Raw genomic sequence first — 13141 nt, 5'->3', positions numbered from 1 at the left:
ACAGACAGCTGTCTGATCGGGTATCGGAATCAGCCCCTATGTATCCAATGAACTAGTATGCATCCAGGGAATTAACTGTAATGGAGCACAGCTTCAAAGCATAGTATCATAGGATGGCCTGCACTATTGTGTGGGGTACTATACAAATTAACAACATTTAATGCATCACCATGTCAATATAATAAAAACAGATCCGTACATAGACAACCACTATACACATGGGTATAATTTACTCTATGAACAAAGCCTTAAAGTTTTTTTGTATGTAGCCTTAGAAGTGTTTTGTGTATATCTCCCCACACTAGCGAGTATAAATATATGACATACTTCTGTATCTCACCACACTCTGTGATATAAATTCCTATGTATTTAAAAAAAAACATATTGAGTAGTGTCCACATCTCGTCATTTTCATTTAGTCCTTGTGTTCCTGTCTGGAATTGACTGCAAACTATGGGGCCGATTACGATGGATCACAGCTGCAAAAGGGACCGCCCGCCATAGGTGCGGCGGTCCTGCCATGCGAATTGTGATGCGCCCGCCACACTGGCGGGTGCATCCCATATATTTTACACTGCGATGGGTGGTGCTGCAAGCAGCACCCGCCACACTGTAAACTATACATGTTGTGCTTTTACATGCACAACGTGACAGGCACCGCGCCGTGCCTGCCACATTGTACATGCAAATGCAGGGGGGTACCATAGGTACCCCCATGTGCACCCCCCACCCCCCAACACCCTGGGGGCCCGCAACGGGCTCCCAACAGCAGGAACCGCCAGCCTTTCCATGGCGGCAATGCAACCATGGAAAGGCTGATCTCAGCCTGCATCGTAATATGGATGGCGGTGTCTTCCAGACACCGCCACCATATTAAGCACGTTTTCCACCGGTCGACAAGTCGACCGGTGGAAAAGTGGCGGACGGTCTTTCCGTCCGCCGCGGACCCCACAGCCATCATACTATGGCAGGGGTTCTTTGCTGTCAGGATGGCGGGCGGATCTCCCCCGCCTGGCCAGGAGGGGGCGATCCGCCCGCCATCGTAATCGGCCCCTATGTCAGGCAAACTGCCACATTGGCTAGATTTACATTACATGTCACTATCCACACTGCACAGGGTATACGGTATGTGTGAGTGGCAAGGCTAATATCTATGTACCAAGTTTCTCATTATGACACACCACACAATAGTGATGGGAAGGAATGCATCATATTTAACCTTTACGGTGCATTCCTTTCCTTGCTGATCACAGGAACACTTTTGTGTGCCCAGTGCCGATAGTCGCACATTGTGTCTTGGTGCAAGAGGGCCAGTGATGAAGCTGGCCAGCAGTACTTAAAACCTCACAGGCCTGAAGCATTAATCTGCCATGTGATGTCAGATATCTCTGATTGTGTACTTATAGCCAGTTGTGCCCTGCAAGGTGACTAGCTGCATTCCATGTTCTGACAATGTATATATATGTGTGTGCAAGGCTGTTGAAATGTGCTATTAAACTGGGATGTCATTGTGCTTAGTTTTGATTTTGAAATGTGTGCAGTAGCACCAATTACAATGCAATTTCTCAATAAATGTCTTGCAGGTGAACATGTGCCTTTTACCCGGGGAGAAGTGTACAGCTGTCAGGACCCTGATGCGACAAGTAAGTGTAATGAGTAAATGATAGTAACTCTCTGACGTCTGTGTGTGATCCATGATAGTTTTAACAGTTTGATGGGTATGGGGTGGTATTTATCATCCAGAATTAATGCCAATCTGTGTGTCAACACAGCAGCCCATGTCCATAGAATCTTTTGGAATTTATGAGGAGGCATGTGAATGCAGTGTCAATACAGGCAGGGCCACTGGAATTTTGCAACTGTGCGGTTGTTGCAATGTTTGCATATGAATAGATTTGATGCATTTACAACATTAACCATCATCTGGCGCATATTCTGCAGATTTTCAAACTTATTTATTCACATGGATTGACATATCGATACTAGTCTCATGGCCAGTATATCCTCTATTTAGCATTTCTGTGATGCAATCATACAATGCAAGGTGTGAAGCCAAAGTGCTGCATTGTGTAAAAGATAAAATGGAGGAACGCACAGTGATACCAGGATACAGCGCATTAATATGCCTTCCTACTGGTGAGGTACCTTTGCCTGGCTAGCACCAGCGCCTGCACCCTTCCATCATGGTACAAGGGGCCCTTGCATCATGCAACAGTGGAGAAGTGTGGCTCAATGGTTAGAGCGGCAGACACTAATGCATAGATCTGGCCCGGGACCAGGGTTCAATTCCCGCCTCATGGGTCTTGGGCTCAATTTCCTCGGACCTGACAATTCTCGCCTCGGTGCCTACTCTAATCATGGGTCCCACTCTGCAACTCTGGGCAATAGCTTGCTTAATCTCCACAATGACCCCAACAGCGCTGGGGATGCCTGGCTTCACCTTGGGGGTGCCCAGGAGTGGACATTTCACAGGGAAAGCCAGGAAGGGTTCCACAGCGGCATGAGTACAAGCGCCAGGACGCCCCGTTGCTGGGGCAGCAGTGCGCTATACAAGTACAAAATTTCATTAATTTCATTTTCATCACGGTACAAGGGCTCTGCATTGTAGGCTACATAGTCCTGGACCAAGTGAGTACTCCTGCATGCATGCACACACTCATGAGATACGTTTGCCATTTTCTTTGTGCGCTGTTTACTACACCACTGGGTGAATGAGTGTACAGAAACTCAAAATCGAAAGTTTTAGCTGGTGCTGGTGCACCAATATACAATGTGTGCTGCCTTGTGTAACTCCAGGCTAATAATGAAATGCAGAGTTACAGAAGCTGAACTACACTACTTTAATACCTCCTAAGTTGGCTTTGGCAAGACATTGCTCCCCCTTGCATGATGCAAGGCCAACACCAAAAGTAAACATATCAGGACCAGGACATGAATGAGTTATGCATGTAAATTAATTGTGACTACATAGATATATTGGACACCTAGCTCACTTGAGTCAGCTTGAAATATTGTATTATTAGATGCCATTGAAATGAAGGTATATGGTACATATACGTATCTCAAGACTTGGTGTAGGAGTAGACTGGCATTTATGAATGTATGTAAATGTAACTCTACATTTGGTGAATGTCATGTACATTTGCATCTTTAGCTAAAATCTTTCTACATTTACTCCCAAGATACCATGACAGCAGACATGGCCAAAACATTTGAGGGTCCAGGGACACTGTATGTCCACGTCAGGAAGATGGTGCATGGCTATGCCAAAATTGAATAATTTTATGAAAATACAAAGGCCAATGGAATCTGGGGATCTGGAGTAGGTCTGGCCCACAGTAGACCCCTGTGGGAACAGTGAGCCAGGATGGCAAGCAGCAACACAGCTGACTCCATGACTCATGCGAATCAACCAGGCCAGTCACAGGGAGTAAGAGGGTCAGATATGGCCCACCCTCCACCTTCAACTATTAACTAGTGAAATAGAAGAGACGAATGGACACGAGAATGGGTCCCTTGGAGAATGAGGTGTCCAGCATAAGGCAAATACTTTGGAAATGCCAGGAGTCACTGGAAAAGATAGCGACTCAAATCTTACTCTCTCTCCTTTGTAGTTAATTTGTTTATTTTCTTAGTAGGCATAGTGATAGTAAGGTTTTAGTATAGGTTTAGCTAGATAGGTTTAAGATAAGTAAGTAGTTTGTATAGTAGTTTTTATGTATGTACTTAGTAGGGTAAGCTTTTTAGTGGGTGGAAGTTGACGTTTTAAATGTAAGATCAGTAAAAAAACATGAAAAATAAATACAAAAATACCAAAAAAAGTGTATTTGTGCGGTCGTCTATGTGTAATTAGTTTAATTTTAGGATGTAGTTGATATCTGGGTTGTACTGATCTATGTATATTAAAGGGGGTGGGGGTATTGATGTTTTACTTGCCATGTGTGGATGGTGGAAAAATCGGTGTAGAGTTAGATTAGTTAGTATAGGCTAGTGTTAAGGATAGTTAATGCAGGATAGGTAGGCTTAGTTCGTTTTTTGTAGGTAGTACTTTTATTAGATTAATAAATATGTTTCATTGTACTCTAGCTGGATGTTTTTTGGTTATTACACATTGGTAATATTGTGTTAGTTGAGTAGGGAACATGATAGACACATTTTCCGGAGTTCTTTTTGGGTATATGTTGCTTTTTCAGAGGCCTCTGAACAACTGTAAGTCTCGATCAGATTTAAGTTCTGTATAGAAACATTTCCATACTTAAGACACTGAAGGTGGAGCTCAGAAAGTGAGATTACACACTGCACATCACAGGTAGACTACTACTGTTCCACACTGTGTGAAAATGATTGGATATGTGTTTTTTTGTTTTTTAACAGAATGCTGCTCTCTCCCTGCATTGTGACCTAAACTGCTGCAAAGCACTAAAACCTACCCCCTTGTACCATTGTGCAAGCAGGTCTACTTTGTTGTGTGGATTTTAAATGTGCAGCAAGTGACACCTGCCTGGACAACGTCCATCATTATTTGGAATTATTGCTTAGTGTGCCAGATCATGCAGCTCACTTAGGTAGAGCCAACAACGTTTTCATATATGTCTTCCATTCCCCCCTTCATACAGTTTCACTTTTCTTCCACCTATGATAAACATGATTTGATATGTGGAGGCACTCACACTAAACATGTTAGGCCTCTCTGTGGTAGAGTAACATAAGTCAACTATTTTGGCCTGTCTTGAGTTACTCAACACTTATGAATATACACAGGGAGCGAAGGTGTTGTTGTGCGCCCTTCTGTGGCACAAGTACAAGGCAAATCCATGAGGACTATGGGCAGGGTTATCTGGCTAGTATTGGTACAACCCTCCAGAGGATTTTTATTGTTGGTTATGTTTTTGTTTTTGGAAATTATGTTGTAATCTTTATATTGCAACTCTGATGTTGACATTTGTTACAGTTTTTTGACTTCACATACCTCACACATAGGTGATAAATGTATGTGTACATTACCAGAACAATCTCACTGTGCGTCTATTAACCAACTACATCTTGTTGATACACCCCGATATGACCTTGGTAAAGTACACATTCGAATAATCACAAAAACGGAGTGAGAAACAGCAGGCTTGTTCCTCTTCCCTTTTAATACATCAAAACCAAACAACATCATGCTATCTAGTATTAGGCCCTATCGTCATAAATACCATTCACTCATGGCCCAGGGGAACCGGTTTGCTATTTAAAAGAACTCTCACCCACCAACTTAGTTGGTGGCATGCTTCATCATTGGGTTCCCACCCAAGATGCCTATCGCATCCTGGGTGTGCTGCGACGCCTGATTACAGCGTAGCTGGATTATGATTATGTGAAGTTGTGAGCGGATTTAAAATGACCTTGAGGTTGTCTGTACCAATCGCAACTTTTATTTATGCGTACACATTGCTCATCATAACATTGCAATGGGTGTATTGGTGTATGTACAGCAAATGCAGCATGTCCAATTAAATTGCGCTCTCTCTTCTTCAGCTTAATAAAAGAGACATTGGGTGTTACAGTTACTATATGTATCTACATCTTTGAAGAACAACTATACAAATCTGAATATGCTTTCCAAAAATCATATTTATTTTCTTCCAGAGGTTCCTATCTGCACATCACCACATGTGAGTAGAGTTTGTTTTTGGAAAGTTTTTCTAAAACAAATGTCAAATTAAGTAGGGATTGTGTGTAAAAATCAATTGCTTTACACATGTTACAACACATTTAAATGTGCATTGTGTGCTCAATAAGGAGGAGAACATTGTCATTATCAGGTGTTGAATAGGATTTAGGGGACAAGTGGACAAAATCAAGTATAGCACAAGCTAAGAGTACTGTCCTGGCATACAAAGAGGGTGGCATGATGTTCTACACAGGGCAGATAGGAAACATGTCCAGAAGGCATGCACAAATGTTTATCGGGTTGTTCTTCATTGGAAACTAATGAAGACTACTTCTTCCTCCTCTGATGCGTGTTCTTCTTCCCTTGGACGTTGTGGCTTTTGAATAGGAAACAGCTGAGAGATGATACTATCCTCAGACACACACGATCAGAGGCAGAAGATGTGACTCCTATAACCCCTACAACAATTCAAAGTGCCAGTAAGGTAACATGGAAGTCCCTGGCAAGAGTTTGATGGTTAGCCAACAAAGCAACGATGTTGCTATTAAGGGCACGTGTTGCTATGAAGGAGTCAGTGCCTCCAGGGACTGTATGGTTGTATTAAGGGTCCCCAGCTGCCTGACAACTTCACTGATGTCAGGTGTAGAAGGCTGGTGTTGTTGTTCCTTCTGCATCATGGCAGAAGGGATGTCAGCTACGAACTCATCAATCCCGTGAAGCCAAGAGTAGGTGTGGACTCCATCAAGAGTGCACTCTATGGTCTCCAACCCTGACCCAACCTCATCAGCCATCTGCTGCTGGACTCCTACCACTCGCCGTTGAAAAGCAACTTAGGGGTACCCAGAGTTTGGTTGGTAGTCTATTTTAAGTTTAAGGGTTCATCTGGAGTCCCAACAACATTGTCTTCCCTTGTCAGTTTCAGAGGAGAATTGTCAAAAGTGTCCAGAAGCAGTTGGAAGGTGTCTTAATCCATAGGGGTCAGGATGATGTCCTCAACAGGTTGGGCATCATTGACAGGCTGATCTCCAGAAAGTATGGTTTGTCCCTCTGGAAAGAAATAGAAATATGTTAAGAGGATTCCACGATTGATTATGACATAAGTGATTTCTGTAACATTTGGACAGTATTTGTCTTAACTTTTGGGGGGATCACGAGCTGTGTTCAATGCTCGAGGGGGGAATTATCATTGTGCATTATTCTAGGTCAGCGGTCTAGTTGTAGACGCTGATGTGACCAATCGGCTTTAACCCCTTGAGTGCCCGCCCCTTTCCCCGCCCTGTGCCGGCCGTTGCATTAGCGGGCGGGGTCTATGACGAGCTGGACTCGTCATGGGCACAGCGCCACCGCGGCCCATGACGAGTCCAGCTCGTCATGGGCATTCAAGGGGTTAAAAACCGCTGATGACGCTTCCGCGTTTGGTGCCTCGCCATTAGTTAGAGCACCTTTCTTGAGTGAAGCGCTGTTTTTTTATTGCACTGAGTTTTTAAAAAAAGCATATTTTAATTCATTGCTGCTACTGTGTCTGTTTAAACTTTTGGGGGGATCACGAGCTGTGTTCAATGCTCGAGGGGGAAGTTCTCATTGCGCATTAATCTAGGTCAGCAGTCTAGTTGTAGACGCTGACGCGACCAATCGGCTTTAAATACCGTCGATGACGCTTCCGCGCAGCGGACGCACGCAGCGAGCTTGCCGCGCCGAAGGCATGCCAAAATCCAAGCCCGTCTGCGTCCGTCCGCGCCAGACCGGGCCCTGGGGCCAGAACCCCTGTTGAACTCCCCTCTGTTAGCCATATGTATATGCTATTGAGATACACTTACTCATTGAGGACAATAGCCCCGATGTTCTGTTTCTTACTGAAACCTGGCTAAATAAGGAATCTGATCATGCTATTGTCCGAGCTTTGCCCCCAAACTATGTCATTTTGAGTCAAGACCAAGATATCGGCCGAGGCTGGGGCATTGCTATCATCTACAAAAATATTTTTAGATGTAGGTTTAGATGTAGGTTTACTAATAATCCCTTACCTGACTGTGAGAGTTTAGCTTTCTCAATTAGCTTTTCTCCCACTAATACCTCTAGTCATTTTTGCAAGGATCTCCCAGATATTGTCGCCAATTTGGCGAGCACCCTACCTAATTTTTCTATCCTGGACAATTTTAATATACACTTCGATGAATTGTCTTCTAACGCCACTCTTGATCTTATTGAAGCCTTGGACACATTTCAACTCAAGCAAAAAGTGACTGGCCCTTCGCATGATCATGGCCATCTGCTTGATCCTATTTTTACTAATGTACAGAACCTCACGGTGGCTGACCCTATCCCGGTCCCTTGGCCAGACCATTTTTTACTCTCCATTACATGGACACTATCTGACTCCCTGTTGCCACTCGCAAAAATAAGAAAATGTAGTCGCATTTGGTCCAAATTACCGGTAGGAAAGTGGATCACTGAGTTAAATAATTCAGTCCACTTACCTCAGGCTAACCCCATTATTGCCAATAATAATTATAATAACTGGCTTGAATGTTCTCTAGATACAGTGCTTCCCAGAAAAGAATCCTTTCATCGAGTGGGAATCAACAAAAAAGCCTGGAATTCTCAGAAACTGAGGCAACTCAAACAGGCGTGCAAAAAATTGGAAAGGAAACGGAGAACGGATTATTCAGCGAATAAAAAAACCAAGTACAGATAGGCAATTAAATTGTACAAAAAAGAAATAAAGGCCGCTCAATCGAGCTATTACCATGATAAGATTGTCTCCGCAGACAACTCCCCCAACGAAATTTTTAAAATCACATAATCTCTTCTTACACTTCCCAGCCCTATCTCTGGACCCGATAGCTCCCTGCAGCGATGTGATGAAATCGCAGAATATTTCACGGCCAAAGTCCAAAAGATCTATAAGACTTTTTCACATTCTAACCCCATTAATGACGGTGTCATCTCGAAACAGCTAACTTTGTTGGAAGAGTTTCCCCCTCTTTCCTTATCATCCACGCAGGAACTCCTCAGACAACTGAAATCGGGCTCTCCCACAGACCCTGCCCCTCCGTCCATTCTAAATCTAATCCCTGAAACAGTTTCTCCAGTCATACGGGATGTGATAAATTCTTCCCTCCTTAGCGGAGTGCTGCCTCCTCTTTGGAAACAGGCTAGGGTCAAGGCACTCTTAAAAAAGACAAACCTTGACCCGGAGGACTAGGCGAACTATCGCCCCATTTCCTTGTTGCCTGGAATCAGCAAGCTTGCTGAAAAACATGTCAATTCGGTCCTGTCAACATTTCTGGAAGACAATAAGTGTCTGCATCCCTCTCAGACAGGCTTTAGATGCCAACAGGGTACTGAGATGGCCCTTATTGTCGTGATGGAAGAGACCAGGAAAATCATGGATGACGGAGGCTGCGCTGGCCTGATACTGTTAGATCTTAGCGCAGCCTTCGACACTGTAAATCATCAACTTATGATTCAGAGACTTAAGGAGGTGGGTGTGGCAGGAGCTGCGTTGGACTGGCTTCAGCCCTTCCTTGAAAATCGCTGCTTCTGCATCTATGAAGGCGAAGTTGCATTAGAGTGTATCCCTCTGCAGTGTGAAGTCCCCCTAGGATCATCACTAAGTCCCACCATGTTTAATATTTACATGAGTTCTTTAGCTGAATTAGTGTATCCTTGGGGGATCCCGATCGTCACTTACGCCGACGATACGCAATTAGTGGTCTCCCTTAGTCAGAAGGACAAATCTGAGCCTGGTCTTACATCATGCTTGGGAAAGATCTCTGAATGGATTGATAAGTCATTTTTTAAATTAAACGGAGCAAAAACAGAACTTATGCTTCTTGGGCATACTTTCCCTGCCAGTATTGATGCATCATGGCCCAGCTGTCTGGGTCCTCCACCTGTACCAAAAACTAAGATTAAGAGTCTGGGAATTTGGCTTGATTGTAAGCTAGATTTAAAAGAACAGGCTCATAAAGTTGCAGCTAGTTGTTACGGACTTATCAGGATGATAAGGAAGATCCTTCCTCTTCTTCCTTTTGATGCTAGACGGGTGTTAGTCCAGGTGCTGATACTCTCGCGACTGGACTATGCAAACGCAGTATACCTCGGTGCACCCCAGGAAACTACCAACAGATTACAAATCGTTCAGAACTGTGCTGCCCGCCTACTAATGAACATCCTCAAACGCAGTTCAGCCAAACCAGCCCTTATCAGTTTGCATTGGCTTCCCATTCAGGCCAGAATTAGCTTTAAGGCGATGTGCATTGTTCACAAAGCCATCTCTGCAAAAGGCTCCCCATTGATCCAGTCTATGGTTCAACTTTATCACCCTAACAGGATGTTGAGATCCAATCATAAAGGCTTACTCATAGTGCCTATGATTAAGCGAGTTTGAACAGGAGGTCGGTGGTTTTCATACAATGCAGCCAAGCTATGGAACCGAATTCCTGAGCATATGCACCTGGAACCTAACAGCAGAAAACGTTCCTTTTCTCCTGAGTAGTGCCTGCTGACTGAGGCACCACATTAAGCGCTGGGATGCCCTCGGGTAGCCATGCGCTATATAAGTGCGTATTTATTCATTCAACTTTCAACCGCACAGGAATATGTGTAACATAAGTTTCTACTAGATTATATGGCCATTTTGTACTTTTGTGGATTTTCACATGTCAATACATGTACGTTGTTAACACACCCTCAGACTTCACTGGGGGGCCTATTTGTGTAAACATCAGACCATGCAATGCAGATCAAATAACTTGCTACCCTGCCTGAAAGAGTGAGTGCAAGAATTGGCCACACTTTACATGTTTCTGCTCTCTTCCTCCACTGTTGCTAATTTGGCCTCTTGGCACCACTGCAGAAATCATTTCAGCATGTTGCAAGGGTGCCTGCATTTACTCTAGTAGTTGTTTTGCAGACCAGCACTGGCCAAGACATGTCCTGGTGCGCCTCCTTCATTTCAGCAGAAGAGCATAGCCCCACAGGCCAGAAGTGAAAAATAAAATGGTAATAAAGTTTATTTATTGCCTGTTTCTTTTTGAGCAACTGACCCAACCTGAACTGAGTGACAGGACGGGGTCCTAGGATGCTTGTTTCCAGTCCAGGGAGGACCTGGCTTGGCAGTTTGGGCTGGACTGTTCCCATGAGGCACAGGGTCAAGACTGATTTGCATGTGCCTGGGTTCAAACTGGAATGGCATGAGGAGCAAGAAAACGATGGATTTAGGCCCAGATTTCTGTACTGGGGTGAATGTATGACATTGTTCTGCATTCTGTCCATCAACTGTTGTTTTTGCATTTGTCACCCTGAGTGGAACGGGTATGCCCAGACATCGGTCTTATGCTTTCCATACCACTGGAATCAAGCTATCCTGGCTGAAGAGGGGTGAAACCCCAAAACCGGTCCTAGGATGCTTGTTTCCAGTCTAGGGAGGACCTGGCTTGGCTGTCGTAGGTCCCTCAGAGGCCTCTCAGGATCGGGTCGTTGCTCAAATGGGTCCACCTATTGACACCCTTAATTCCGAATTGCCATAGTAGCACGGAAGATTAAGGTGGTCAATCGGGGGAAGGAAAGGATGGGGACAGCGGGGAGGGAGACCTGTAAATACAAAGGAGATATTCAAACCAACTTGTACATTCACCCCTACATAAACATCAACCTTTATGGAAGAACCTTTCTGTCTAAGATACCTGTAAAGAAAAATAACTGGCGTCTATGGTCAACTTAGGAAGGTTGAGGAAGGCATCTCAAACATTCCACCGGAAATACCATGGGAGTGTGCACATCACTGATTATATATGGCACTTGATGGGCATACTAAAAACGGAAACAGCGTTCAGGTTTCTACACAAGAAGAACACTAAAACAATCCCTCTTGTAGTTCAGCACCCCCTCGTACCCACCATGCTCTTTGTTTGTTCGGGCTTCACAAGGAAGGAAGGTGTAACTTCCAGCTCTCACTGCTCCCCCCTGTTATAGGACGGACAACAAGACACATGCCACACAGGTTAACACAAATAATGGATATAGCAATGCACTTTGATTGACAGCGTGTTTAGCATTTAGGCACACCCATACAAAGTAGTATCGTTGCTTTGTGTCGAATCACTTCGGTTTATTTCCACTCATTCAAGTATTCACAATGTCTCTGGTCACAGCGTGTTACTTTACACCCATTCAAAGTATTTATGAGCAATGTTTGTACTCCCAGCGTGTTACGTCACACACAGATAATACGTAGAAATGTCTTTATATACCACGTGGTATACATGAGGCAGGATTAGGCATGTCTTAGAAAGCTTTCCCTTAACCCCCCTCCGTTACTCCTTTAGTCATGAGCCGGTTTCAGCTTATCGAAGAAAATGACTAGACAATACGCAAACAGGAAGCACGCTATTTTTCAGGGTTGTGTAACTCTCTGTACCTTCTCAAACCGAGAAACAAGGATTACGCTGGTGTCACCAACACCCTTACCGCACTTCAGAAGCAACTAGGGTCCGATTCCAAGCCTAGGGATTGCCGACTTGATTAGGATGATCTGCGGCGTCTCCCGCGACTCCGCCGGCCTACATAGCCTGCTGGGAGTTCTCCCCGTCACTTCCTGAGCGCACGTGACGTGGCGCTCAGGCTTCTGGGAGTGGTAGTTTCTGTGGCGGCGCGTTTTGATTCTGGCCCGCCTCTTCCTCCCAGTCCGACTGCAACTCCCGCAAGACGGCGACACAGGTCCCCCAGCCAGCCTCCTTCGGCTGAGAGGCGTGTATAGCGGTGGCAGGATTTAGGTACGTGACATTGGCAGTTCGAGCTGGACTGTTCCCATGAGGCACAGGGTCAAGACTGATTTGCATATGGCTGGGTTCAAACTGGAATGGCATGGTGAGCAAAAAAATTATGGATTTAGGCCCAGAATTGTGTACTGGGGTGAATGTATGACATTGTTCTGCATTCTGTCCATCAACTGTTGTTTGTGCACAGGACGGGGCGGGGCCAATGCTACCGAGTGGCAGCAGCAGTGAGCAGTGACAGTGCACTTTAAAATATGCATGTTTCCTTGGCCGGCCAACTGGGTAGAGAAAGCGCAGGCCTTCCAGTGCTCATAGGAGCACTGCGAGAGGCCACTCACTTCAATCCTGACGCATCTCTCATGCTGAGAGATGAGCCAGGATTCCTGAGTGCAGTTGCCTGGTCCTGCATTGGAGCTTGCCTGGAAGGGAGATGGCCAGTGGAGGAGGACATTGCATCGCGCCTCAAGGTAAGTGTTTTATTATTTCTTTTTTTGCATCCTCCCGCCTCACCACCCTCGGTACGTGGCAGCTGCCACTGGACATGTCTATTGTTATTACACATCACACTATCCTGCACTTTGCCTTTCACACAGCACTACACACCAAGCTGCCTTGCTTTACTCTCTTGCATGCATTTTGTGCATTATTGGGTCCTTGTGTCCATTCTTCACATGACCTCTCTAATTCTTCTGTTAATATGGTG

General features: G+C 44.9%; 1 long non-coding RNA gene across 2 annotated transcripts; it reads right to left on the bottom strand.

Moving 5' to 3' along the window:
- Window positions 1-5596: 5596 nt before the first annotated feature.
- Window positions 5597-12260, bottom strand: LOC146817698 (uncharacterized). 2 transcript variants are annotated; one of them, XR_014963015.1, is made up of 3 exons: window positions 12131-12260; window positions 11560-11626; window positions 5597-6703 (listed from the first exon to the last, which is right to left on the bottom strand). It is a non-coding gene; the product is annotated as an uncharacterized LOC146817698 (long non-coding RNA). The 2 variants fall into 2 exon arrangements; XR_014963014.1 differs by lacking the exon at window positions 11560-11626 and having other exon boundaries at window positions 12131-12249.
- Between the last annotated feature and the right edge of the window lie 881 nt (window positions 12261-13141).

This window comes from Triturus cristatus, chromosome 6 (genome assembly GCF_964204655.1).
Source record: "Triturus cristatus chromosome 6, aTriCri1.1, whole genome shotgun sequence".
Taxonomy (NCBI): Eukaryota; Metazoa; Chordata; class Amphibia; order Caudata; family Salamandridae; genus Triturus; species Triturus cristatus.
Note: the sequence above shows the minus strand (reverse complement) of the source record. Positions and strands in the feature narration are given on the sequence as shown.